This window comes from Xyrauchen texanus, chromosome 2, assembly GCF_025860055.1.
Source record: "Xyrauchen texanus isolate HMW12.3.18 chromosome 2, RBS_HiC_50CHRs, whole genome shotgun sequence".
Taxonomy (NCBI): domain Eukaryota; kingdom Metazoa; phylum Chordata; class Actinopteri; order Cypriniformes; family Catostomidae; genus Xyrauchen; species Xyrauchen texanus.
In genome coordinates this window covers 24,844,184-24,869,907 of record NC_068277.1, presented here as the reverse complement: position 1 = coordinate 24,869,907, position 25,724 = coordinate 24,844,184, and the positions used below count along the sequence as shown (strand labels likewise).

Below are 25,724 nucleotides of genomic sequence, written 5' to 3'. Positions count from 1 at the left end.
TCTGTCTCACAGAACAGTTCTCCTCAGCCATCTGAACAGTTTGGGTCTTGTAGTCAACTGGACCAAGTGCTCACTACAGCCCAGTCAGGCAATTTCCTTCCTTGGAATAGAACTAGACTCCGTGGCAATGACGGCTCGCTTATCTACACAGCGTGCGCGCCGTGTTCAGCGACTAGCCGCGTCCTTTCAGATGAACAGCCTCACGCCTCTGAAAAAATTTCAGAGAGTGCTAGGTTACATGGCCTCAGCCGCAGCAGTACTTCAGCTGGGTTTACTGCGCATGCGCCCGCTTCAGCATTGGCTAAACACCCGCGCGTCCACCAGCCGATCAAGGTGACTCAGACCTGTATTTCAGCTCTGCAGCCCTGGACAGTGGCCGAATGGTATCAGCGGGGAGTGACGATGGGAGCTGTATCTTGCCGAAAACTCATCTCGACAGACGCGTCCAACACGGGTTGGGGCGCGGTCTGCGAGGGCTCTCCGGTTTTTGGCCTATGGTCAGTTCAGGAAAAGCTCCTTCACATAAATTGTCTGGAAATGATAGCGGTCGAGTACGCGCTTGTGTGCTTTTTCCCGGTCATTCAGGGTCACCACGTCCTGGTCCGTTAGGACAACAGATCTGTGGTATCCTACCTAAACCGTCAGGGCGGTGTCAGATCCAGGAACCTCTTCCATCTGACGAAACGCATACTGAGTTGGTCCCAGTGCCACCTGCGCTCGCTGAGGGCGACGCGCGTGCCAGGCCACCTGAGCGGCGGCCCAGACAGACTGTCCAGAGACAATATTCCTCCAGGGAATGGTTCCTGCATGCTCAAACAGTCCAGAAGTTATGCCGCATATTCGGCAGAGCAGAGATAGACCTCTTTGCGTCAGAAGAGAACTCTCACTGCCCAATATTTTTCTTGAAAAGCGAGGACGCGCTGGCCCAGGACTGGCCCAACCGCCCGCTTTACGCCTTCCCTCCCGTCTCGCTATTGCCACAGGTAATGCAGAGGATCAGGGAAATGCGTCACTCGGTGCTCTGGCTCTGCCAGAAGGGGTAATAAACACCATCATACACGCTAGAGCCCCTTCCACGAGAAGACTCTATGCGTCAAAATGGTCTGTGTTTTAAAAATGGTGCACCGACAGAGACCTGGACCCACGGACATGTGGGGTGTCATCGCTGCTCGTGTTTTTACAAGAGCTGCTGGATAAGGGCAGATCCCCATCCACGCTCAAAGTGTATGTGGCGGCCGTCGCGGCCTTCGCCGAACCCCTGCACGGCCAGTCACTGGGAAAAAATGAGCTGGTCATCCGCTTCCTCAAGGGAGCTAGAAGGATGACCCCCCCCGCGCCCCCCATCGGTTCCTATCTGGGATCTTTCTATAGTTCTCGAAACTATGAAAGCCCCCCTTTCGAACCGCTTCAATCCGTGGATTTGAAATACCTTTCACTCTAAACCGTTTTTCTGACTGCCCTGTCATCAGTCAAACGTGTGGGAGACCTTCACGCGCTGTCTGTCAGCGCTGCGTGTCTTGAGTTTGGACCAAGTGACTCCAAGGTCATTTTAAAGCCTAGACACAGCTATGTTCCCAAGGTGATCGGTACTCCTTTCAGAGCACAGGTCATTTCCCTATCGGCGCTGCCAGCATCCGATAGCGAAAGCGACGCCAATCTCCTTTGCCCAGTCAGAGCACTGAGATTGTATACTGCGCGCTCCACCTCTTTCAGACGCTCTGAGCAGCTTTTCGTTTCGTTCGAGGGCGCACCAAAGGTCTCGCCGCCTCGAAACAGACACTGTCTAGATGGATAGTGGACGCTATTGCTGCCGCATACTGGCGTCAAAAGACCTGCCATGCCCGTTGGGCATTAGGGCTCACTCCACTAGAGGCATGGCCTCATCGTGGGCATGGTCCAGCGGGATTTCCATTCACGACATATGTGAGGCAGCGGGCTGGGCTTCCCCCTCCACCTTTGTCAGATTTTACAATCTGGAAGTGCCCGCCCTGCAGGCAAAACTACTAGCGGTTTAATACGCTACAGCTCCCCTGGTGAGCTGCACTGATGGGACTCATTCCACACAGACCGGCACCGCCGCTGTGTCGTTCCCTTCCCACTATGTGCTTATGTATTACACACACACTGGCCCGCACTCTTGCCGGCCAAATATTATTTCCCCACTCACAAGGGCTCCCCGGGTCCCCCACCCCGGGGCTCATGCAGTGGATGCTTGGCGCGCACGGCGTTGACAATGGGTTCCCGTAGCGTAAGCTAGCTTACGCAATACTGAGAGAACCTCTCGTAAGAGAACGAATCGGTTACCTAACGTAACCTCGGTTCTCTCTAGATGAGGGAACGAGTATTGCGTAGCCGGCCGCTGTTCGCGCCACGAGCGACTTTCGCTTCATTCAATGAAAACCAGGGTTCCGGCCTCACGAACTACGCTTATATGCACTCTAGCCACGCCCATTTTGGCGGGCTTTGATGCAGTAGCGCGGACGCCTCTCATTGGACGCGAGTTCGCCCAAGTTCGTCTATAGGCTGCAGCAGTTGCCGCAGAGCAACCAATGAGCTCGCTAGCTAGCCCGCTCAAGGTCTGCAGTTGCTGCACTGCGTTGACAAATGATACAAAATTAAGGATAATTTTTTGGCTTCAATATCTCAGAAAAGATGAATCTTTCCCGTAGTGTAAGCTAGCTTACGCAATACTCGTTCCCTCATCTAGAGAGAACCGAGGTTACGTTAGGTAACCGAGTCGATTTTCATTAGTTGTCAATTAAATGAAATAAACATTTGAAATATATCAGTGTATGTGTAATGAATGAATATAATATCCAAGAGTTACTGAAATAAATCAACTTTTTGATGATATTCTAATTATATGACCAGCACCTGTATGTATCTATATATACAGCTCCCGAGTGTTCTCTGGCGCATGGAATTTACGTCAACGTCTGAAAACGCGCTCTCAGTTCGTTCATTCGCTGCTGAAATATAGTACACTCACAGCTATTCACTAGGAAATAGTGAATGAGTGAACGAGTGGATGATTTTAGACACAGCATAAGATTTTTTGCTATTGTTCCTCTGTCTTTGTTAGGTTAGCATAGTCCATTCTTGTTTTGTTTGCATATTACAAATAACTTTGCATGAAGTCAAATTAAATATTCAGAATGCACCACTCCAATAATATGTCCTTTATGACAGGATAAGGAACAAAACCAATGTGGCACATCAGTGGACTTAATTAAAAATTCACTCTTTTAGCTATCCACAGGTGCATCCTAATTGTGATAACATTTTAGCTAAAATTGTTCCTAAAGAAGTTAAGATCAAGTTTCAATTGTAAGCTTGTATGGTAATCAAATTTTTCAGCTGAGACAAATACGTATAACTATTTCTGACAGTGGGTCATACGGATGGGCGATACCACTTATTTTCTTTTCGATCAGATACCAAGTATTTTTAGGTCAGTATCGCCGATGTCGATACCAATGCAGATGCCTCTAATAATTTGACAAATAAACAAAGTCTTTGGATAAAATATATAACTTAAATTATTACTTACATTTTGTATATATTTATAGGCCTAAGCAGAAATTATTAGGCTGCTTTGTTTACCTTTTAAAAATGTGTAAGTACAAGCAACATATAAAACCACAAAAGTAACCATAGGTATTAACATATGGTAACTATTACTTAAACCAAGTAACAATATGAATACTAAAGTAATGCTGTAGCAAAACCATGGTTAATTTAATGCAAAAAAAAAATAAATACATTAAAAAAAAACAATATGGTTCTACAGTCGTGGTTACAAGTCATTGTTAATACAATATTACTACAGTAAATCCATGGGTAGTTTTCATAAGGGTATCGTTTATTAACGAGGATTAAAGAACATTATCAATGTTTTAACACCTCTGCAATTAAATAAGCCTGTAAAAATGGTCACACAAGCCCACTATAATACATGTCATGTCTAGGTTTGTCATTACATAGTGTGAATAACTCCAGATGATGTTTTTCTGTCATTACCTCAGTAAACCACTGCCCCTGTTTGAACGAGCATTATGACTGAAAGGGTGAGCACTGTCTGCTGGTGTCTTTTAGCATTTCTGTGCGTCAATATGAGCGGAAGCCTTGATAGAGAAGAAACGAAGAGAGCGGATAAACTCAAGCCTTGCGCAACTTAAGGGCATTATAGTTCATGCCTACAATTTGGATGTAAGTGAAACAAGTTAAATACACAACAACAAAATATTAACATTATGTATCTCTTTGTACCAGTATGAAGTTATTTTTGTTTATATTTATATTAAATTTAATTTAATTTTCCTGACCTGTCCCACAGCAATCTAAATTGGAGAAGGCTGATGTTCTTGAGAACAGTTCAGCACATGGAAAACCTTCAAAAAGGCAATGGACAAGGTTAGTCTTTATGTGTTAAATATAATTTAGCTCAAAGATTCAATGTCCATAGCATTTCATTTTTAAACCGTATTAACTATCAGTTTTGGGAAAGTTACTTGAAAAAAATGTATCCATTACAAATGACTAATTACTTTTCTAAAATTGTAATCGGAATATTATTCTGATTACTGTATGGAGCAGTTATTCAATTTCTAATTACTTTAAAGTTACTTTTTTAGAACCCTTTCACAGAAAGTGTTTGTTTTTCCACTGAATAAAAAAATAATGTGTATATTTCTTCCGTGTTCATTGTTGCCCAGAAGTCATACACCGAAGCCGAATACCTTATTCGGAAAGGCACGGATAATGACTTCAAAACGAATAACGAATTCATCCGAAAAATATATATATTTTTTTTATTTGACTGACTATCCAAAAAGCACAAGTATAAAGGGAAATTTTAAATAAACTTATCCAAAATACAATGAATTTATGAATCTGTGCAGCCAATATTTTACAACTTTATGAATAAAAATGTGCACGGTGTGATTTCCGATCGGATGGCTGCGGTCTCGACTCATTTGTGGTCTTTGTTAATTGTGCATGTCTGGAGCTTGTCAATGTAACATTAACTAAGATACGACATTATTTCAACTTTCCACTTCTTGAAATGTCTAATGTAATATATGTGATTCACACATAATTCCCATGTATTTATTTATAGCCTAAACCTTAGCGCGATGTTAAATTCCTGACACGAAGTGTTGATTTCACGTCGGAGCTCTTCTAGCCATCTCTCAAAGTTGATCACATTTCTATTCACATCAGCGATTATGGTTATTTACTGGTTTTGACTTAATTCCAAAAAAAAGTTAAAATGCTCCATAGAGTATTCATCTATTAGGAATACTACTTCTTATGGAAAATGAAGAAACTGAAACATTATTTTTTTCTTCTTCTTTAAACTGTGCTGAATTTGAAAATGTTAAGTGTTCTTGAACTCTGGTAAGGTGCTATATGAATTTAACATTATTATTATTATTATTATTATTTAACTAAATAATGGTCTCCTTTCATTAAAATTCCTGATAGATTTATGGGAAATTCATGTGTTTGTGGGCTATATTGATTTTCTTTAAAGGTTTGAAATTGTATTTATTATCCACTGCAAAAAGGTGTGCTTGACATTTCACATTTTGCTTGACAACTCATTCTGTTATACATGTACAGACAAATAAAAATGATTTCATGCAGATATTAATATCTGAAATACCAGGAGAAACCTAAGTTAACAACATATTCCACTGTTAATGCAGCCTACAAATTCAGCATCATCTAGTAAGAAAAAAAAGAATAAAATAATATTTAAAAAAAAATTATAATTGCATATTATTACTATTATTATTATTATTAGTCTATTATTATGAAAAAGCATATACAAGGCATATTTTATTAATAGAAACTAAAAAGAGTAATACTTAAAAATGGGCGTTTCATTTAATTTTGACGCACTTCCTGTTTAAGCCCCGCCAAACCCGGTTCTTTCTGAATACAGAGACAGATACAGATCATTTTGTCATATGAAAAGATACAGATATAAATACAGATAATGCCTCCACTGCACACACCTACTCAGCACCACACATTTATCTCTTATAATTACTTAATAATAGCATTATTGAAAGTCAGTAACTGTAATCTGATTACAAGAATTTAAAATGTAATGTTCCTTTTATTTTATTTTTTAAAACAATCAGATTATAGCCAACACTGCTCAATATTATTTCAAACATATAGATGGACAGTCCCTACTGATCTCTCGGTGGAATTCATGATTGACAAAATGTTTAAAAGAAATCAGACCCTTGTTATACATGTATCACTTTGCTTTGATTTTCAGTTGGTAGTCACAGACCAGGCACTGGGTTAGAGTCTCGACAAAGATACAGTAGTGGTTATATTCATTGCATGCACAAGGTGAATAACTTGCTCCTGAGCTGCCCTGGGATGGACAAGTCTATTGGCACAAGTCTGCTAAACCATTTGCTGAAATCTTTGGCAAATATTAGTACTGAGGCCAGTAGCATGAGTTCTGTTGGCACCTCCAGGCCTCTTCCAATATCCCCTACACATTCCCTCTAAGCCTGATCTCCTTACAGTCCCACCCTCTCCGCCTGCACACCCCTCCCTACTCTCCTTCCCACTCTCCTAGAGTCCAACTCATTAGAGAGCGAAGTTACGACATACACAGAGAACAGCTCTCTTCACCCAGGTCTCCTTCCCCTCAGCATCTGGGACAATCAGCCCTTCCCCCTTCATTCCTTGGGGTGATCCCTCCATGTGGAGGCCCTGCTGAATGAATCCAGCCCAGCCCACATTTGCCTTTCCTGGCCTGCACTCCCATACCAAATCATTTCCATTACATTTGATCTCTTGAGAGGTCGGAGTGCTTTCCATTCAGAGGGGGCTGGATACATAATATTGGGTTACACAGTCTTCCTGTGTTTTGTGGTATCATTTGAAGCACTGTACTGCATGTTTGGTTGATTATGCTGTTTGCATGCTTTGAGGGTATGAATAAAAATGTTTGATGACACCAAAGTCACCCTCTTTGACTGACATTACGATATTGTATGTTAGTGTTCATTTAGAGGAATTGCAGTCTTGACTGCTTTTAGCACAACTGAATGTCTTGTATTGGGCAATATTAGATTACCTTAGGGGGCTTTGTTTGTGTTGATTTTTTTTCTCTCTTACCTTTTTAATTTTTCATATTATTTTACATTGTTAAGTTGTAGAAATTTAATATTTTGGACATGTAATAAAGGGGTTCTGTTGAAATTCTTACCTAAAATGCAAATCTCTGTAATCTGTGGACCAATAATGGCTTAGAATGTGTAAAATGGAGGAGATGAACATCTCAGCCGTTTAGGGCTTCAGGTCAACTGGGAAAAGAGCAAGCTCGCCCCGGTTCAGAGCATCTCTTTTATCTGCATGGAGTTAGAATCAGTCTCAATGTCAATGCGCCTCACCAACGAGCACGCGCAGTCAGTGCTGAAATGCCTCGCCGCCTTCAGGCGTGAGTTTTTCTGTTTCTGCTGTTCTCGATGGAGAATATAATGCGCCAGAGATAAAGTTGCTCAAGATCCACAAAATGAAAAACCATTAATGCATCTGACCAGTAACCAAACTACAAATAAAGAATGATACAAGCAACATTTTCTCCATTATCTAGGAAAACCATACTATTACTTTGCTTTTAGATGTCACTTGTAACATGCCACTTGAGAGGTGCAGCTCGTGCCAACCAGATGCTACACTTTCATGCCAAAATAATCAAACTGCCCCCTAATGGATTGCTCCTCACTTCCCTAGTGTCCCACTACATCTGAAAATACATTTTTCACATCTGGGAAAAACATTGATCCCCTAACTGCCCCCCTCATTCACTGGAAATAAACCATGTAGGGCAGGGATGCTCAATCTTGTGCCTGGACATTTACATCTTTATCTTTAGTTCAGCTTGTGATCATACTCAACACTTGGTAATTGCTTTTGCAAAGTTAGTCTTATAAAGTAGGCTACTACAAAGAATGGGCTTTATTCATGTTGTGTGACCATCCAGGCTGTGCAGTCTGGAAACCAGTTTGGGCCTTGTGATCCCCTGATTCCCCTTGAGGTTCATTATTGAGTATCAGCTGGCGGGGAGAGTGTTCAGAGATGAATGGGGCGTTTGTTTGGCTTTGGATATTGTATGCAAGGGAAACAGATGGGGGTTGCATAACTTGGGTGTACAGTGGTGCATAAAACGTTGGGAGTTCTTTAGCTTCCTAGCAAAGCAACAGAGCCTAAATTTTTTTTTCATACTTAAAAGAAAAATATACTTACAGTTGAAGTCAGAAGTTTACATACACCTTAGTCAAATAAATTTAAACTCAGTTTTTCACAATTCCTGACATTTAATTGTAGAAAACTTTACCCGTCTTAGGTCAGTTAGGATCACTACTTTATTTTAAGAATGTGAAATGTCAGAATAATTGTAGAGAGAATTGTTTATTTCAGCTTTTATTTCTTTCATCACATTCCCAGTGGATCATAAGTTTACATACACTTTGTTAGTATTTGGTAGCAATGCCTTTAAATTGTCTAACTTGGTTCAAACTTTATGACTAGCCTTCCACAAGCTTCTCACAATGAAATTTTTTCCCATTCCTCCAGACAGAACTGATGTAACTAAGTCAGGTTTGTAGGTCTCCTTGCTTTTTCAGTTCTGCCCACATATTTTCTATCAGATTGAGGTCAGGGCTTTGTGATGGCCACTCCAATACCTTGACTTTGTTGTCCTTAAGCCATTTTGCCACAACTTTGGTGTATGCTTGTCCATTTGGAAGAGCCATTTGAGACTGAGCTTTAACTTCCTGGCTGATGTCTTGAGATTTTGATTCAATAGATTCACATAATTTTCCTTCCTCATGATGCCATCTATTTTGTGAAGTGCACAAGTCCCTCCTGCAGCAAAGCACCCCCACAACATGATGTTGCCACTCCCATGCTTCATGGTTGGGATGGGGTAATTTGGCTTACAAGACTCACCCTTTTTCCTTCAAAAATAACGATGGTCATTAGGGCCAAACAGCTGCATTTTTGTTTCATCAGACCAGAAGAAATTTCTTAAAAAAAGTAAGATCGTTGTCCTTATGTGCACTTGCAAACTGTAGTCTGGCTTTTTTATGGCAGTTTTGGAGCAGTTGTTTCTTCCTTGCTGAGCACCCTTTCAGTTTATTTCGATATAGGACTCGTTTTACTGTGGATATAGATACTTGTCTACCTGTTTCCTCCAGCATTTTCACAAGGCCCTTTGCTGATGTTCTGGGATTGAATTGCACTTTTCGGCACCAAACTACATTAATCTCTAGAAGACATAATGCATCTCCTTCCTGAACAGTATGATGGCTGCATCGTCCCATGGTGTTTGTACTTGCATACTATTGTTTGTACAGATGAACAGTGGTACCTTCCAGCAATTGGAAGATTGCTCCCAAAGATGAACTAGACTTGTAAGGTCCACAATTTTTTTTCTGAGGTCTTGGCTGATTTCTTTTGATTTTCTAATGATGTAAAGCAAAGAGGCACAGAGTTTGAAGGTAGGCCTTAAAATACATCCACAGGCACACCTCCAATTGACTCCAATTAGCCTATCAGAAGCTGTCTTTTTCTGGAATTTTCCACGCTGCTTATAGGAACAGTTAACTTCTGACCCACTGGAATTGTTATATTCAATTAAAAGTGAAATAATCTGTAAACAATTGTTAGAAAAAAATATTTGTGTCATGTACAAAGTAGATGTCCTAGATTACTTGAGAAAACTATAGTTTGCTAATATGAAATCTGTGGAGTGGTTAAAAAATGTGTTTGAATGGCTTCAACCTAAGTGTATGTAAACCTCTGACTTCAACTGTACATATAACACTGAAGATCTCAAATTGAATGTCAGTAATGAATGAAAGTTTGTTGGTCTATCACAAGTCACTTTTTTTGTAACAATACCACTCAAATGTTGTATGTTATCAAGATGTTACAGCATATGTTACAGATGAAAAACAGAATAAAGTTGCACTCACTCCTTTGCAGACTGAAGAGAGCATGCCGCGCGGGCACACTTCAAGCGCTGACAGACAGGGATACAGTAATGGAATGTATGGGGGTTGGGACAGATGGATAGTATTTGTATGCATAGATGAGGAAGTCAACTTCTTAAACCAGTTAGAGCACGGTTATTACACTTTAACGGATTGTCAGCTACCTTAGTGTACATCATCAACATAAAACTTCAGTAGGAGTAAAATCTTTCTTTGGCAGGGAGAGCTGCTATATGAGGATACCGTATGTGATGTATTTATCATATTTCTAATATATTGGAGCTGGATGTGATGATAACGGATCGCATTTGAGAGTTGGCTTTGACGTTGTGGATCTCGTCTGAGAGCTGCCGTAACATTTACTGATCACATCTGAAAGCTGGTTATGGAGTTACTGGATCGCGTGTGAGAGCTGGCTGTGACATTAATGGATCGCGTGTGAGAGCTGGCTGTGATTTTAACAGATCGCGTGTGAGAGCTGGCTGTGATGTTAATGGATCGTGTGTGAAATCTGGCTGTGATTTAAATGGATCGCGTGTGAGAGCAGGATGTGATGTTGACTGATCGCATGTGAGAGCTGGCTGTGACGTTAATGGATCGTGTGTGAAATCTGGCTGTGATTTAAATGGATCGCGTGTGAGAGCAGGATGTGATGTTGACTGATCGCATGTGAGAGCTGGCTGTGACGTTAATGGATCGTGTGTGAGAGCTGGCTGTGATTTTAATGGATCGCTTGTGAGAGCTGGCTGTGATTTTAACAGATAGCGTGTGAGAGCAGGATGTGATGTTAACGGATCACATGTGATAGCTGGCTGTGACGTTAATGGAACGCGTATGAGAGCTGGCTATGAAGTTAAGGGATCACATGTGAGAACTGGCTGTGACGTTAATGGATCGCACGTGAGAGCTGGCTGTGACATTAAAGGATCACATGCGAGAGCTAGTGGTGACGTTAACGGATCGCATGTGAGAGCTGGCTATGACATTAACGGATCGCGTGTGAGAACTGGATTGACGTTAATGGATCACATGTGAGAACTTGCAGTGATGTTGATGGATCTAGGTGAGAGCTGCGTTTTGCATAGACAGATTTAGTTAAGAGAGGTGTATTGCTTTGACAGATCTAGGTGAGATCTGGATGTGATGTTAATTGATCGAGGGTGAGAGCTGGCTGTGACGATAACGGATCACGTATGAGAGCTGGCTTTGACGTTAAGGGATCGCTCGCGTGTGAGAACTGGATGTGGTGTTATGGATCTCATCTGAGAGCTGGCCGTGACATTTACTGATCTCATCTGAAAGCTGGCTGTGACGTGAATGGATCGCATGTGAGAGCTGGCTGTGACGTTAACAGATTGTGTGTGTGAGAGCAGGCTGTGAAATTAATGGATGGCATGAGAGAGCTGTCTGTGACATTAATGGATCGCGTGTGAGAGCAGGATGTGATGTTAACGGATCGCATGTGATAGCTGGCTGTGACGTTAATGGAACGCGTATGAGAGCTGGCTATGACATTAACGGATCGCGTGTGAGAACTGCGATTGACGTTAATGGATCACATGTGAGAACTGGCAGAGATGTTGATGGATCTAGGTGAGAGCTGCGTTTTGCATAGACGGATCTAGTTAAGAGAGGTGTATTGCTTTGACAGATCTAGGTGAGATCTGGATGTGGTGTTATGGATCTCGTCTGAGAGCTGGCCGTGACTTTTACTGATCTCATCTGAAAGCTGGCTGTGACGTGAATGGATCGCATGTGAGAGCTGGCTGTGACGTTAACAGATTGTGTGTGTGAGAGCAGGCTGTGAAATTAATGGATGGCATGAGAGAGCTGTCTGTGACATTAATGGATCGCGTGTGAGAGCTGGCTGTAATTTTAACGGATCACGTGTGAGAGAAGGATGTGATTTTAACGGATTGCGTGTGAGAGAAGGATGTGATTTTAACGGATTGCGTGTGAGAGAAGGATGTGATTTTAACGGATTGCGTGTGAGAGAAGGATGTGATTTTAACGGATTGCATGTGAGAGAAGGATGTGATGATAACGGATTGCATGTGAGAGCTGGCTGTGACGTTAACAGATCGCATGTGCGAGCTGGCTGTGACGTTAACGGATCGCATGTGAGAGCTGGCCGTGACGTTAATGGTTCACATGTGAGAGCTAGCTGTGACGTTAAAGGATTGCGTGTGAGAGCTGGCTGTAATTTTAAGGGATCGTGTGTGAGAGCTAGATGTGATGATAACAGATTGCGTATGAGAACTGGATGTGACGTTAACGGATTCGCATGTGAGAGCTGGCTGTGAAGTTAACGGATCTCGTGGGAAAGCTGGCTGTGACGTTAACTGACCGTGTCTGAGAGTTGGCTGTGACGTTAACAGATCGCATGTGAGAGCTGGCTGTGATGTTAACTGTTCGTGTCTAAGATCTGGCTGTGAAGTTAACAGATCTCGTGGGAGAGCTGGCTGTGATGTTAACTGACCGTGTCTGAGAGTTGGCTGTGACATTAACAGATCCCGTGTGAGATCTGGCTGTGACGTTAACTGACCGTGTCTGAGAGTTGGCTGTGACGTTAACAGATCCCGTGTGAGATCTGGCTGTGACGTTAACGGATCGCATGCAAGAGCTGGCGATAAAGTTAACGGATCACGCGTGAGATCTGGCTGTGACGTTAACAGATTGCATGCAAGAGCTGGCGGTAAAGTTAACAGATCGCGTATGAGAGCTGGATTTGACTTTAACGGATCGCATGTGAGAACTGGCTGTGATGTTGATGGATCTAGGTGAGAGCTATGATTTGCCTTGAAGGATCTAGTTGAGAGCTGTGTTCTGGGGTTTTCCGCAGACTACAACGAACACATTGGAGACAACACTTCTCTACTCCTCGTGCCAGGCCCAGCCAAAAGAAGAGTCGACGTACCAAACCCAGGACCTTCTCCACCCCAAGATGTCCAGCCTGGTCATGCACCCATTCCAAAACTTGATTCTGCAGACAATGGGGCACTATCACTTGTTTCATCTGGTCAAGAGTCTTTGGATCGCATACCTCTCTGCAAAGCAACCTCCCCTCAACACATATGCGAGTCCAATGTCGTAGCAACATCTGGGTTGACCGATCTTCTGCTGCTCGCTCTTTTGGGGCAGGCCCTCTCCCTCTGTCCCTGTAGACCCATAACCTTGACACTACAGGATCTGTACGTTGGGCCCTGACCCAATCGGCCAGAAGACTGGGGCCAAGTCTGTCCTCTGGATTTTTCTGTGCTGCTATTCCACCATCCCGGCATTCCTTAAGATGCTCCCTCACTGGAACAAAAGCCTGCACACAGGCACAAACTACTTCAGGTGCCACATATCCGATCCAACCACAAGGGGCTACCCAGTCCTCGGCTGGGCTACCTTCCGTTTCACCCCTAGGCCACCTGGACAGGGCATCAGCATTTCCATTCGTCCGCCCAGATCTATAGCGCACCTCAAACTGGAACCCTGCCAGCTGGGCTGCCTACCGCTGCTCCACTGCACCTAGGTTTGCTGTATTCAAATGATCCAATGGATTATTATCTGTGAACACAGTAAAGGGAGACACATAGATATTCTGTAAACTTTTCCACTATGGCCCATTTTAAGGCCAGCAATTCCAGTTTGAATGAGCTGTAGTTTTTATCATTCCTTTCAGCTGGACGGAGGCTTCTACTTGCATAAGCAATCACTTTCTCCTGCCCCTCCTGTACCTGTGCCAGCACTGCCCCAAACCTTTCTGGCTAGATTAGTGTACAACACGAATGGCAACTGAAAGTCAGCATATGTCAATATTGGTGCTTGTAAGAGGCTGAATTTTAATTTCTTGAAAGCTGTATCCTGTGCCTCTCCCCATGCCCAATGAACTTTTCTACCTGGAGCAGATTGGGTGCACCTCTTTGATGTACCCCACATCATTGAATTCAGGGGTGCTGCAATCTGGGCAAAATCTTTGATAAAATGCCTGTAGTATCCCGCTAGGCCCAAGAAAGCCCGAAGTTGAGTAATATTCTGAGGAGTTGTCCAGGCCTCCACTGCCCGCAGTTTCTCTGGGTCTGGTGAAACGCCACCTTCTGCAATCACATGGCCTAAATACTGGACTTTAGTCTGAAAAAGAGAATACTTGATGGGTTTAACTTTTAAGCCATAATTCCCCAGACGACTGAAAACCAAATCCAGGTGGGAAATATGATCCTCAAAGGATGGGGAATTATATCATCCAAATAAAGCAGCAGTGTTTCAAAATTTTGGTCACCCAGGCAGCTCTCCACCAGTCTCTGAAAAGTTCCTGGGGCATTACATACCACCATCGGCATCCAATTAAATTCAAATAGCCCCATCGGAGTCACAAAAGCAGTCTTTTCTTTGTCAGCTGGGTGCACCCCCCACCTGCCAATACCCATGTGCTAAATCTAATGTTGAAAACATGCTAGATTTTTTCAATGAAGCCAATGATTCCTCAATTCTGGGGAGTGGGTATGCATCTTTATGGGTAACACCATTCAGCCGCCTGTAGTCTACGCAGAAACGAAGGGTGCCGTCCTTCTTTCTTACCAGCACTACAGGTACTGCCCAAGGACTATAGCTTTCCCTAATGATCCCATGGTCCATCATATTCCCCAAAAACCACCTGACCTCTTGGTACAATTTTGGTGGAATTCTACTATATCGTTCTCTAATTGGCGCAGAATCACCTGTAGGTATGACATGTTGGACCTTATCAGTATACCCATAATCTTCATCATGTTCTGAAAAAACCTTCTAATGCTTAGATAATAATTTGGTAATCATCTCCTGTTGTTCAATGGTAAATTGTAACGGCTCTACTCTAAAGAAACAGCTACCGGCCAAGACGCATGTTCTGATGGTAATTCCTGCACTCTAGTCTGCCTGACCCCTACCTCCACGGTCTCCTCATCCAATGGTCTTAACTCTACTTCTCCTTGAGATTTCAAAGGGCATAACTCTACATCAAAAATATGCCCTATCCGACAACACTTAAAAAGTGTCACTGGAGCTGGGGAAAGGTTCAATATTCAGACCATAACTCTACCCTTTGACACTGTACTAAGTGACAGGGCTACCAGTAACTGCCCTGGCAAAGCATCTTCTTGGAGAGGCTCTACCAAGCCCACATAGTCCTTTCCATCAGGTAGTAAACGTGCACAGGCCTCTACCACAACCTCCGAATGAGCTGGAATAACCTTCAGTCTTCCCTGTGGCCAATAAATAGAACTTACCTGCCCTAACTCATCAGCAAACTTTAACAAATCTTCACACACAGAGAACATTTGACGTCACACCTTAACTTGGGCTACACTTTCTAACCCCGAACAACTGTCCCCAGGCTGCGTCATCAAAAATTCTCTACATTCTCTGATTACATTCATGCCAATCAATCCCGGATACGATGACCCACAGGAATCTTTAACAAACAATACTCCTCTTTTTGGTATTATTTCTCCACATATATTTAAGTCCACCTCAATATACCCAATGTATGGAATAACTAACCCATTAGCAGCTACCAGATTAAACTTTTGAATGGGTGGCCGTCCAGTTTCAAAATGTTTCTTAAAGTAACTTTCTGTCAATGTCGTCACTTGTGACCCAGTATCAATTAAACAAGGTGTTTTAACCCCTTGTATAACTACTTCGACTACCGGACATTGCCCTATTAAATGTTCTTTGTTCTCTAATTGGCCACTACCCAAAATACCCACTGTTTGGGCCTGCACAGTGGGTTTTATTAGTTTAAAGACCCCTGTGCTCCATCCGCAACCCTACAACGCCTTTCAATGTGGCCAACTCGCTTACAACGACGGCAAATAGGTCTTCCCCGATGGTCGAATTGATCAGAGTCTCTTCGGCCTCCCCTTAACTCATTCCTAGTTCCTGCACTTTCGCTTCTTGGTAGTAGATTCTGTACCCCCTCACGCACTTCTTTAATCATTCCAGCCAAAATTTCTTTTATTTCACCATTCAACTGCAAAAACACCTCCTGTCTAATTTCCTTAACTAAATTTGTTGTATCCAGGCGAGGTATTACCTGCACTGTTGTGGCTACTGCTTGTGCTATTTCCCCAAACTCATCGGCTCGTAAAATTGCTTCCTGTTTAACCTCTAAAAAAGCAACATTGGGTCTAGCTCGAACCATTCTCCGGAGTTCCCTACGCAATCCTACATCCGACAGTCCTGAAATAAATTGATCTCGTAAAATATTACCCCCAGTAGTACCATCCCCCCTACCTCCAAGACGGTTACTTAATTCTTGAAGTGCCAGGGCAAACTGTCTAACATTCTCATTAGTCCTTTGTTTACGAGTGAAAAATTGTGACTGAAGATTAGCAAGGGGGACTAAATCTCCATAAATGCCTTTTAAAAAGGTCAAAATCTACTCAACAGTTACACGCTGGGCTGCCGGCAAAGCTAGTACTTCCCTCTTTGCTTCGCCCTCCAGATTACTTATAAGAGCTGAAACCTTTTGTACGTCAGAAAAAGGATATATGTTAAACATTGATGTCTGAGCGGTAAGCCACCCCTGAAAACAATTCTGAATAGTTTGTTCACCATTAAATTTTGGACCCCATAGTGTCCCTATCATCAAAGGAAACATAACCGTATTTGTATTAGCTGCCTGGCTCTGATCTATATTAGAGGATGCGCCATCTGCCTCCTGCTGCTGATGAGTGGAAGGTGGCTCCCCTAATTGTTGTGCAGTTGACATTTTTCTTGACCACTGCCCAAGGTCCAGACTGCCGAAACTACGCCAAGTTGTAACAGAACAAAAGTCAGAATAAAGACTCATATACAGGTTCTTTACTGGACCATTAATTTGGTGTGGGCATCAGCAACCAAGAAAAACGCTTCACGGCCCCATGCTTGGTTCAATTATATATAACAATTTTATTTATACAAAAAGGTATTTGTGGCAGCGGGGGGCGTGGTCAAGCGCCCATCTGGGAGAGAAAAGCGGTAAGGGCGCTTACACCTGAGCTAGATTATGTCTAACACCTGTGTCTAATTGCAGTAGCGTGAGGAGAGCGGCATAAAAAGCAGCAAACGGAGAGCCTCGAGAGGGAGAGCCCGACACCAAGCCAAGAGAAACGAATTGTGTGATAATATTGTGTGAAAGTAAAAAAAGATTAAAAGAAGCCTTACCTTTGACGCTGTTTCCTGTCCCTTCCTTAGTGGAAAGTGTTACACTGGTGCCGGAACCCTGGAAAAATAGGATTTTTTTTTCCAAACTATGGAAAAGAGTCGCCCCATAGAGTCCTCCCAGCTGGCGGAAGTCCTCCAGTCCATCGCTACACTCCATCAAAGCCACCAACAATCCCTGCTTGAGCTCCGGCAAGACCAGGATCGTCGGTTCTTCGAAATCATGTGGGCTCAAGCAGAGGACCGGCTCGCTATCTGGAGCCTCCTCAGCCAGGAGGCCGCTCCAGCCGCAGCCGCAGCCGCGACCCCGGACACCCGCGCCACACTGCCCCCGCCCGCGTTACAGAAGATGGGGCCGGCAGATGATCCAGAGGCGTTCGTCGATTTATTTGAACATACGCCGGAAATTTGGGGTTGGCCACAAGACCAGTGGGCAGCCTGCCTAGTCCCTCTCTTGTCCGGGGAAGCACAACTCGCGGCGCAACAACTGCCGGCAACAAGCCTCCTGGCCTATGCAGACCTGAGGAAAGCCATCCTGCAACGGGTTGGTCGGAGCCCGGAAGAAAATCGCCAGCTCTTCCGGGCTATGAAACTGGATAAGTCCGACCGCCCGTTTGCGTTCGCCCAGCGGCTCCGTGATGCCTGTCGGAGGTATCACGGGGGGCCGCGACGTCGAGGGACTTATCGATCAGGTGGTACTGGAGCAGTTTGTTCAGCGCTTGCCCAGGAGAACGGCGGAGTGGGTCCATTGCCACCGCCCGGCGTCGCTGGAGGAGGCCGTTCGTCTTGCGGAGGACCACATGGTGGCGATTCCAAGAGCGGATGAGCTCTCTCTCTCTCTCTCCCCTTCCCCTGTGTCTTCCCCTGTTTTTTCCCCCTCCCCTGTGCCCTCTCGCTCTGCTCTCTCCCCAGGGCCCGTTCCTGCCCTGCGCAGGCGTGGAGGATTCCCGAGATCAACTTCCCGGCCGTGGGAGAACCCGCCTACCCCTTCTCCGTCCTTCAGCCACTCTCCTCCTCAGGTGGGGGCGCCCGCCAGCACGGGTGCGGCCGTGGCGCCTGGGCCGGCCTGCTGGAGGTGCGGAGACCCGGACCACTTCCGGGATCAGTGTCCGCTGATGGAGGTGGGGACAGTGGTGCGGGTCTCCGATGTCCCGCAGGCTGACCCGATCGGGCTGGAGCGTACCGGATTCCGGTAAGGATCCAGGGGGGTACATACCAAGCATTGTTGGATACCGGCTGTGACTAGACCACCATCCACCAATGCTTGGTTCAACCCGGGGCTTTGGGCTCAGCTAAACGGGTGAGGGTGAGGTGTGTGCATGGGGATGTTCACAAGTATCCCATGGTGACTTTGGCGATCAAATTCCGGGGAGAAAAACATAGTGTGGAGGCAGTGGTTAGTTCCCGCCTCACCCATCCGCTAATCTTGGGTACTGATTGGCCGAATTTTAGAAATTTATTGGAGGGAGTTTGTGCGGATGGGTCCTGCATGAAAGTGAAGAGATGTGTGATGTGTGATGCTTTGGCGGGGGAGGCGGAGCCAGGGCTGTCCTCGGCTGCTCCGAATGACGAGGGAAGGGGCGAGGTTGTCGCCCCCCCTCTCAGGGAATTCCCGGAGGGGGACTTCCCCTTGGAGCAGTCGCGGGATGAAACCCTTAAGCATGCTTTTGACCAAGTGAGAGTAATCGATGGTCAACAAATCCGGCCGGGCGTTGCCGTTTCATATCCATATTTTTCGGTCATTAAAGATCGGTTGTACAGAGTGATGCAGGACGCTCAAACAAAGGAGGAGGTGACACAATTGTTGATTCCACGGAGCCACCGGGAAATGGTTTTCCAGGCGGCTCACTATAATCCTATGGCCGGTCACTTAGGGGAAAGGAAGACACTTCTCCGTCTAATAGTCCGTTTCTATTGGCCGGGCATTGGCGGCGACGTCCGCAGGTAGTGTGCGGCGTGACGCGAATGTCAGCTGGTAAACCCACCGGCCACCCCAAAAGCGCCTTTGCGCCCCCTTCCATTGATCGAGGTTCCCTTCGAGAGAATTGGAATGGACCTCGTCGGGCCATTAGAACGGACGGCACGCAGACATCGCTTTGTGTTAGTCCTGGTGGATTACGCAACGCGGTATCCGGAAGCAGTGCCTTTGAGCAACATCTCAGCACGTAGTGTTGCCGGGGCACTCTTCAAGATAATCTCCCGGGTGGGGGTTCCGAAAGAAATCCTCACCGACCAAGGCACTACTTTTATGTCACGAACACTTCGCAAACTTTACGAACTCTTGGGCATTAAGTCGATTTGCACTAGCGTGTACCATCCTCAGACAGATGGACTGGTGGAACGATTTAATAAAACGCTCAAAAATATGATTTGTAAATTCGTACACGAAGACGCTAGGAATTGGGATAAGTGGCTGGACCCCCTGTTATTCGCAGTACGAGAGGTCCCGCAAGCCTCCACAGGGTTTTCCCCATTTGAGCTGCTGTACGGGCGATGCCCATGCGGGGTCCTCGACGTCATCCGTGAAGCTTGGGAGGAGGGACCTTCTAATAGTAAAAATGAAATTCAATACGTTCTTGATCTTCGAGCAAAGCTCCACACACTGGGGCAATTAACACAGGAGAATTTGCTCCAGGCTCAAGAACGCCAACGCCGGCTGTATGACAGGGGTGCTCAGCTACGGGAATTTGCACCAGGAGATAATGTCCTTATATTACTCCCAACATCGAGCTCGAAATTACTCGCCAAATGGCAAGGACCCTTTGAGGTCACACGACGAGTAGGGGATCTAGATTATGAGGTTAAACGTACCGATAGAGGGGGCGCGCGTCAAATATATCACCTCAACCTCCTGAAATTGTGGAGAGAAGAGGCGGCCTCTGTGACGTTGGCAACGGTAGTTCCGGAGAGGGCGGAGCTCGGACCGGAGGTAAACAAAGCCTGCAATCCTAACACCCCGGTTCCTTGTGGAGACCACCTCTCGCCGTGCCAACTCGCAGAGGTTTCCGAACTACAAAAGGAGTTTGCAGACATGTTTTCTCCTCTACCGGGCCGCACAAACGTCATACAACACCACATCGAGACCGAGCCGGGTGTGATGGTACGTTGCCGCCCCTATCGCTTGCCCGAACATAAAAAGAAAGTAGTTCGGGAAGAATTGGACGCGATGCTTGAGATGGGAGTAATAGAAGAATCCCACAGCGATTGGTCCAGCCCGGTCGTCCTTGTTCCCAAGAGCGACGGGTCTGTATGTTTCTGTGTGGATTATAGAAAGGTCAACGCAGTGTCCAAATTTGACGCGTACCCAATGCCCCGTGTTGATGAACTGCTCGATCGGTTAGGTACTGCTCGGTTTTACTCGACCTTGGATCTAACGAAGCGTTATTGGCAGATCCCCTTGACACCAATATCCCACGAAAAAACGGCCTTCACCACGCCGTTTGGATTACACCAATTCGTGACACTTCCTTTCGGTTTGTTCGGGGCACCAGCCACGTTTCAGCGTCTCATGGATAGGATCCTCAGACCGCATACTGCTTACGCCGCTGCCTATCTAGACGATATCATCATTTATATGATGCAATGATTGGCAGCAGCACATGCAACATCTGAGGGCCGTCCTGAGATCGCTGCGGCGGGCGGGGCTCACGGCCAACCCGAAAACGTGCGTGGTTGGGCGTGTGGAGGTACGGTATCTGGGGTTCCACTTGGATCATGGCCAGGTGCATCCCCAAATTGACAAGACCGCGGCGATTGCGACTTGCCCTAGACCCAAGACCAAAAAGGGGGTGAGGCAGTTCCTGGGGCTGGCTGGCTATTACAGAAGATTTGTGCCTAATTATTCGGATGTCACCAGCCCGCTGACTGACCTCACTAAAAAGGGGGCTCCAGATCCGGTCCAATGGTCGGAGCAGTGCCAACAGGCGTTTACACAGATTAAAGCTGCACTTTGTGGGGGGCCGCTTTTGCATGAACCTGACTTCTCTCTCCCTTTTGTTTTGCAGACGGACGCTTCAGACAGAGGGCTGGGGGCCGTACTCTCGCAGGTGGTGGAGGGAGTGTCTGGCCATCAAGTGGGCGGTCCTCACTCTCCGATACTACCTGCTGGGGCGGGCCTTCACCCTCTGCTTGGATCATGCCCCACTGCAGTGGCTCCACCGCATGAAAGATACTAACGCCCGGATCACCCGTTGGTATCTGGCCCTCCAGCCTTTTAAGTTCAAGGTGGTCCACAGACCGGGGGTGCAGATGGCTGCCGCTGACTTCCTCTCCAGGAATGGGGGGGGGAATGGTAGGCAGGCCGGATGATGCCCCGGCCTGAGTCGGGCGGTGGGGGTATGTGGCAGCGGGGGCGTGGTCAAGCGCCCGTCTGGGAGAGAAAAGCGGTAAGGGCGCTTACACCTGAGCTAGATTATGTCTAACACCTGTGTCTAATTGCAGTAGCGTGAGGAGAGCGGCATAAAATGCAGCAAACGGAGAGCCTCGAGAGGGAGAGCCCGACACCAAGCCAAGAGAAACGAATTGTGTGATAATATTGTGTGAAAGTAAAAAAAGATTAAAAGAAGCCTTACCTTTGACACTGTTTCCTGTCCCTTCCTTAGTGGAAAGTGTTACAGTATTAAAATCTAAAACACTGTAGGGAGCAGCAGGTTAAGAACCATCATACATGCATGAGATGTTAAGAGCCTTAAATTGTTTAGATGTTCAACCATAAATTTACAGGCTTTTAAACTGCAAACACATCAACATACCAGATAGAGTAGAGAAGGCATGGAAATTGGGAAAATAACCTGCCCTCATACCCCCACTGAATCACACGCACACACAAATTACAAGCGCCGGGGGCCACTGGTTAATACTCCCAATCAGACCCTGCACCTCGGCAAAAATAAATTCCAACCAGTCAAACATTAATTCATAAATTTAAAATACCTTAAATCCAGACAGCTGGCCTCCTTACCTGCTACCGGACGTGGGTACTTTGCTCGGAGAAACATCAAGGACGGCCGCACCCAAAATCACTCCGACATCCAATTGTCCCTCCCAATTTACTTACAAGCCGCAATACGACCCCCCATCTGAGGGTTGTCCCCCCCTAAAATATCATTAAAATATGTGTATTGTAAATAATATAATGATAGATTCTTAAAATAATGGTTTAAGAAATAAAATAATACAAATGCAAACAGGGCAACAACAAAAAACCCCTTGGTGTCCACTTCAAAAAATTGCTCTTGAGAATTGTTATGTTTATTGTCCCCCCCCCCAACATTTTGATGACATTTTCGCCCCTGCATATCACTGGTATCAAAAACCTAACTCTAACCTAACCCTTTAACCCATTGTATCCATATGAATTTATTTAACTGATTATAACTTATTACTAAACTAATCTTTGTGGAGTAAACAAAAAAATTCACCCCCCAAAATACAAATCTTTCATTATTTACTGACCCTAATGTCATCCCAGATGTTCCTGACTTTCTTTGTTCTGCTGAACACAAACAAAGATATTAGAAGAATCTGTCAGATCTGTAAGTCCATAGAATGCAAGTCGTCACAGTACAAAACATTTAAGCTCCAAAAAGCACATGAAGGCATCTTGACATTAGCAGTCTCCTTGCTGGTCTTTCCTGTACACTGCAATTGCAAGATTTTTTGTGAAAAAGGAGTTACATTTTTGTCAGTTCTCGCCCAAAAGTCTAAAAAAAAAAAAAAAAAGATATTAATTAAGCCACTTATTGATTACTTTCTGGTGCCTTTATGTGCTTTTGGAGCTTCAATGCTTTGGACCTTGACCTTGACTTGTGTTGTATGAAGCTACATACCTGAGATATCCTTGTAAATCCATGTTTGTGTTCAGCAGAGGAAAGAAGGTCATAAACATCTGGTATGGCATGAGGGTGAGTAGATAATTTTCATATTTGGGGAAATTATCTCTTTAAATGTTTCACTGGGATGTGTGGCTCTTTCATGAACACCGGTGAGAAAAGCAATATTTAAAAAAAAATTACAGGACTTTGAGGTGGAATGTTTGTAAATGTTATATAATTATTTATGATGTAACAGTGTATAAGACACTTTATTTCAAATACTTTGTAGATATTTTCTAGAGAATAATTGTTCCTCTGGGATTTTGTGAAAGAGACGCTTGAAGTCATCCTAAGCTTTCTATAAAGGTGTAAAGTTAGGTTATGTGTGTTTAGGTCATAATTACATCCATAAAAAAATATAACATTCACCCAAGAGTATTAAAAACAAAAATTAATTTGAGATGATTTTTATTTTATTTTAGTTAGTTTTGGGGTTATAAAAAATGTATTTAATTTATTTGTATTTTTTCCCCAATCATTTTACTTTTTTTTTTTTTTTTTTTTATTTCATGAGAATTGTTTTAGTTGGTTTTCATTTAGATTTTTTTTAACTGTATTACTGATTACTAAATAGATTACTTTGCATTTTATTGTCATTTGTTTCATTTAATATTTAGTCCTTTCAGATGGAAAACATTTAAACATATAAATGATGTGATCCAAAGTGCATTTGAACAGCGGTGAAACACTTTCTTATGATGTGTTACATTCATACGAGGAGACAGAGAAGTAAGGAGACAGGTTTAAAGTATGTTTGGAACAGAAGAAATAGAAATAAACCTTGTGTAAATTGTCAGCATTACGCATTACGCTACGCTAAGAAATATGCTATTTCTAGCCATTTTACATGCACGTTACCAGGAATGATCATATTTTTTTATCAAGAAAATTCATGTTGGATCATAATTTCTTTTTTCTAGTCAGACCTTTGATATTAGGGCAAAAATCTTATTCTTGATAATAATTTTTTTTATTAATTTCCTGTAAAAATATCTAAAAATCCTTAAAACACAATCAATTTGAACTTGTTTTAGAAACAACACTGCATAAGATATTTAGGTTTATATAGAGAACGTATTTTTAACATGTGTATTTTGTCTTACTGTATTGGCAGAATTTTTATAGTCAAGTGAAAAAAATCTACCAGTGCTGATGAAGTAATCCAAAGTATTTAGAATATGTTACTGACCTTGAGTAATCTAATGAAATACATAAAAAATTACATTTTACTACATGTATTCTGTCATCTGTAGTGGAATACATTTCAAAAGGAACCCTCCCAACCCTGCATCCAGGATATTTGCACATTGCAAGCAAAGTTTTGCTAAATCCACTGGCGCCTATAGACATTGCGCATCTTACACGAAAATGGCAAAAATGTCTGGCCATGTCCACTGACTTTGCATGTATGGCTTATGGAATTGCGCTAAGCTTATCACTAACACTCTTAAAATAGAGCCCCATATCACTAAAATAATGCAAATTCATCTACTTGAATAAATACTGTGTTAACCATTATGAATAAAATGAAAACCATGAATAAAATATGTGTTTTAAATTTTTATCATGTGTGCAATATGCCAAATAACACACATTAATAATGGTGTAAATATATACAGACATACATTATATACTGTATATGTACAAGGCATGTGTGTGTATACAGTATGTGTGTGTCTGTTTAGATATATTAAGTTTAAACGTAAAAACTGCATGATGGTAATGAATTATGTATTATTTTTATATCTGATGTGCTAGCCAATTCAGCCAAAATACTGATGTGCCAAACAACCACAAAATCAATATGGCAACATACGCCAATCACAATCTCTCCATGAAAAATGTTGGCCCCCTACTGTTGCTCAAGCAGGTTTACAAATCATCAACATAACATAGTTATCAAATTACCAGAAAATTACTATGTGGCAACTAACCCCTGTTACCGACGAACCACAGTAACCCCAATAAATTGTTATAGTTTATAGGCTGGTGTGTGATTTTTCCCTTTTTCCATCTGTACTCCCAATAATGTTTTGTTTATTTATTCAAGTATTTTTGGCTTATTAATATGGTGTTTGGCTGTATGTATCCCATGACATATGCTAGTCTAGTAGCAGGATTCCCAAGTACAATCCTCTGAATGTTAATATACCATAATATAATATTTTGACATCAAAATCTAACATTCAATTAGCTAGATTTGAGAAAAGTTTTGGATTAAAATCATTATGGTGTTTCCATATTCAGTTACAGAGTCTCAGTGCAATATGACAGATCTACAGTGTTGTATAGTGAAAATATATAGCTTTTGTTATGACAGTAAACAAATGTTTTTCACTCTTTTTCAAAACATCTTTTTTTTTATTTATTTTTTTTCACCCCAGTCTTTGTGTATCACAGCGTATAAAACAATAAACATATTTGTTTGCAAAGTTTTTGTGGTTTGCAAAAGCACTGACTTGTTTTTATGTGTTTGTTTGTGTGCCACTCCACCCCTATTTATTTAGCCTGTTTTATTTGTCTATAAGATGTTGTGCTTATCTCTCCTAATAATACCACAAAAAGCAATACATGTAGAAAATAATATGCTTACTAGTTTTGCTGTCACCATCACTTACTTTAAAAAATCTCCTTAAAAAATACTCTC

The 25,724-nt window shown here is 43.6% G+C and overlaps 1 pseudogene; it reads left to right on the top strand.

Moving 5' to 3' along the window:
* The first annotated feature begins 3,999 nt into the window (after positions 1-3,999).
* Positions 4,000-6,751, top strand: LOC127655159 (transcription factor HES-1-like; annotated as a pseudogene).
* The last annotated feature ends 18,973 nt before the right edge of the window (positions 6,752-25,724 follow it).